The sequence below is a fragment of the Triticum dicoccoides genome, chromosome 6A (genome assembly GCF_002162155.2).
Source record: "Triticum dicoccoides isolate Atlit2015 ecotype Zavitan chromosome 6A, WEW_v2.0, whole genome shotgun sequence".
Taxonomy (NCBI): domain Eukaryota; kingdom Viridiplantae; phylum Streptophyta; class Magnoliopsida; order Poales; family Poaceae; genus Triticum; species Triticum dicoccoides.
The window spans coordinates 334,981,923-334,985,912 of record NC_041390.1 but is presented as its reverse complement, the minus strand read 5'-3'; positions in this window follow the sequence as shown (position 1 = coordinate 334,985,912).

Genomic DNA, 3,990 nt, shown 5'->3' with positions numbered 1-3,990 from the left:
AACCAGAAAGAATCAATCAACATGGTAAACACACAATCATAAAAATGGCATGATGCACAACCAAGGATGATGCATGTCCGGTTTAAATATGCATGGCATGATAAAGTGCACAAACAAAACTACAAGTTAAGTGGAGCTCAATATGTAACAAGCATGTTGACGAAACACCACATTCGTTTATTTAGTTCACCTCCAGTTAGGTACTCAACAATATTAAATGTTAGTTAAAATGGCAAGAGATGAGGCATAAGTAAACTAAATATTTAGGCAAGTTTGACATGAGGCCAGAAATAACAAACAAGAATTCTGAAAAATCCCCATATGCATATTATGGATTTGGTACTATTCTGCCCTAAACCATTGTTAAGCATGCAAAGTAAAGCCACCAAATTAATCTATGCATTTTTCTAAGCAAGTTACATCTACAATTTATTTAATTCGGAGCTACGGTTATTTAGTTATTAATAAATCATTTTAGCATGGCTTTTGAGCAAATTTAATCAAACAACAATTTAAACATTTCTAACATTGATGAAAGTTGCATATTATGAAATTAGATGAAAATCTAAGTATTTTAATATAAAAGTTTTTACATGCGATGCATGGTTGATAAGTTATGCTATGCATGAAGTGCAATGGCCTTTCTGCAAAACAGTAAATCCCTCGAAAAATAACAAATCGCAGTTCCTAAAAAAACCCATATGGGCTGAATCTGAGAAGGCACTGGGCGTCTAGGCTGCTCAGCGACTTGGCCCAGGTCAGTGGACGTGTTGGGCAGGCAAAGCCAGCTGGACCGAGGCGAGGCTGGCCCGGGCGCGTGCGGATCTGGTGGTTGACTCGATCGAGTCAACATGGTTGAGCGGGAGCTGGCGTCCTTGCTGAAAATCTTGACGCGGCTCGAAGCAGAGGGCGAGGCCGACGACTGGCAACGGCGGCACGGCAGGTGAGGCAGAGGATGTCCAGCGAGGGAACGGCAAGGAGGTGGCTCCGATCGATGGGTTGAGGGACTTGGCTGGCGGCGCGGCTTGGCGTTCAATCTGGAGCAAGGAAGACAGGGACAGCGCGATGCAGAGGACACAGGGGAGGCAGCGGCAGGAACTTGCGGGAAGGCAGGGGATGCAGCTTGAGGCGGGGAAGACCCAGAACAGGACGGAGCCGGCGAGGGCGACGCAGCTTGAGGTGGGGAAGACCCAGAACAGGACGGAGCCGGCGGATCCGAGGCGGAGGTCAGCGGATCCGGCGAGGAACGTGACCAGTGGCGGTGGCACAAACCGTCCATGGCGGGGCCTTGAGTTCCCTTCTGATGGCACCTGGTCCGGGTCACCGGCAGCAGCCAGTCCGACGAGGCGCATGAGAGGAGATGCAGGTGCTCGGGTGCTGCTGCAGGCGCAAGAGGAAGCAGACGAGGTGGCATCTCCGGCGAGGTGGTGTAGGGGAGCTTCGGGACGGGCGGGACGCTAGGATGGACGTAGGAGGATGAATCCGTCCGTCTCCCGGTTGGGCCTGGTGCATGCGCGGAGAGGGAGCTGTGGCCATCCATGGTTATTCCTGGTACAGGGAGGGAGATGCATGAGAGACGAGGGAGAGAACGAGAGGGAGGAGGGACGGAGGATTAGAAGAGTGGAAGGGCAACGGGGTTCTGGTGGTGGTGCTACTTGCAGCCGGTGGCGAGCTGCTCATGATCCCCTCAGGATCTAGCAGAGGAGGCACAGGTGGATGGAGGGGGCTGTTGCTTGGTGGATTCGGGATTGGGAGGGATCCCGAGGTAGATGGTGAGTTGGTGGTGGCGGACACGGAATGGATGGGGCAGATCCCCTAGGTTTTAGGGTTAGGCTAGAAATGGACAAAATGGTGCCTACTATATATAGCAAAAGAAATTTAGAAAGGGGCTAGAATGACCCTCCGATCATAATCGGACGGTCAACAATAAAATGCTTAGGAGAGTCCAACGAGAAACCGATGATGATTTAGCGATGTTTGGGGATGAACTGGATCCAACGGTCATGACTGCTCGAGTTGGGTCCGGGAAGTTTCCGACACCCATGCAAAGGGGGTTAGGCGGTCATGGTCAAAAGGGAAGTGAAAACTCGATTGGTCTGGAACGGTCAATGAAGGCAAAGCGGTCCAAGGGAAGGTGATGAAGGGAAAGGGAGAAACGGCAACGACGAGCGAATGCAAGTTTTTGAAAAATGATGGCAACAGAGTGCCCATGCAATGCGAATGATGCGATGATGAATGCAACAAACGAATAAATAACAGAGCCGACACGTAAAACATGGAAGGCATCTGGAGCGCCGGTCTTCGGGCATCACACACCCCGGTCTCGAAAATATCTACTACCTTGTAATCTCGAAAATATCTACCGCCTTTAAGGTTTTAATGTTTGGTAGCATACGATTAGTATGTGCGGACCGTGTGCGATGTATGTTACTCCCGCTCTACTTCTGTCCTTGATTCAAATTTTCGGTAGCCCGGCATTTTACTCATGCCTCTGCATCCCTCGCGTTCTAAAAAATATCTACTTGCCCTTGATCCAAATTTTCAGTAGCCCCACCTTGTTACTCCCGCCTAGTAAAAAATTTAGTCGCCGTGGTCTTTCCTCAAACACCACCTTGCCCCCCTCCACACACACCACACACTCCCCAAACCAACGCTCACATAGACGCACACCACCACCGAAACCATTGGTAAGTCGCCACCATTGTCTCCGCATCCATCCTCAACCTCTGCCTGTGTGCCGGGGAGCTCGAGGAGCCAAGGGCCAAAAGGAGGTTTGTCGCGGCCTCTTCGCTCGACGCTGGCGAGGTGGCCGGCGAGGTATCCCCATCGTCCTCCGCGGGCTCTTTATCGATTCGCTGTCGCCGGTACTCCGAACTGCCCGCCGACGCGCCCCTACGCTGGTTCGAGAACTTCCCCATCCTCCCTCGGACCCGGCAGCCGACGAGGTCCTACTTCGGGATCCAATAGCGGTGGTGGGGGACATGGGTCGTCGAGATTACAGACCGGGAGATCCACACCTGCCGGTGGCTCGGTAGCTTCCACACGGCCAAGCTTGCAGCCATGGAGTACAACCGCTGGCAGGTCCTCTACCACAGCACAGCGGCTAGGCTCAATTTTCCCTCCGGCACACATCCAATCGACCTCTTTCCGCTGAAGGCATGGTGGTGAGCTCGTCTATGGCGCGGGAGGACCGCGAGGCGTGGGACCTTCTCGAGGCCCAGGCCGCTGACGAGGCCTACATGCAAGAGCTCCACTGGCAGCACCCGGAGCTCATGGAGGTGGAGCGGGCGCTCTTTGCCGGCGCGCAGGGCGGCGAGGTTATCACGCTCTCCTCTGATGACGAGGTCGAAGGCGGCGAGGATGGCGCCACAAAGGGCAGCAAGGTGGGCGGCGAGGACGAGGAGATCAACGTCGACTAGTGGACAAGTGTCTTCCCCAACGACCCCGACGACGACACCGGCCCAGACCCGGCTCGCGTGAAACGGTACCTGAAAAGGAAGGTTTGGGTCGACCTCCACTTCGACCGAAAGTAGTTTAGCTTAGTTTAAATTTATGTTTTATGTTTGGGTATGCAAAAATATCTATGTTTATGTTTGAATGCATGCTACTTTCGGTTGCACCTACTGTGAACTTGATCAAATTGAAGTTTACAACATTAAGTTTAGGGGATCGGCTAGAGATGGCCTTATGCCTTGTTTATTTCAGTTCTTCACAATGTGATGCTCTATATGTGCAACTATTTGTTGTGCAGTTCAATTTCATCGATAACAATTTCAACAATACCACTATGAATTACGATATTTGGTTGTTCTTAAGGATATTGCAGTTAACATGCCTTTTCGTTTTTGAACTATAACTAGTGTACTTTAGACCTGCACAATACCAGTTTGAATGACTATTTGCTTGTTTTTAAATGTTATGCCTGATGCATTTAACACACCTTTGCACTTCTTATTTTGCTTAACTAGCATGCTTAAGCCTGCAGAGTGA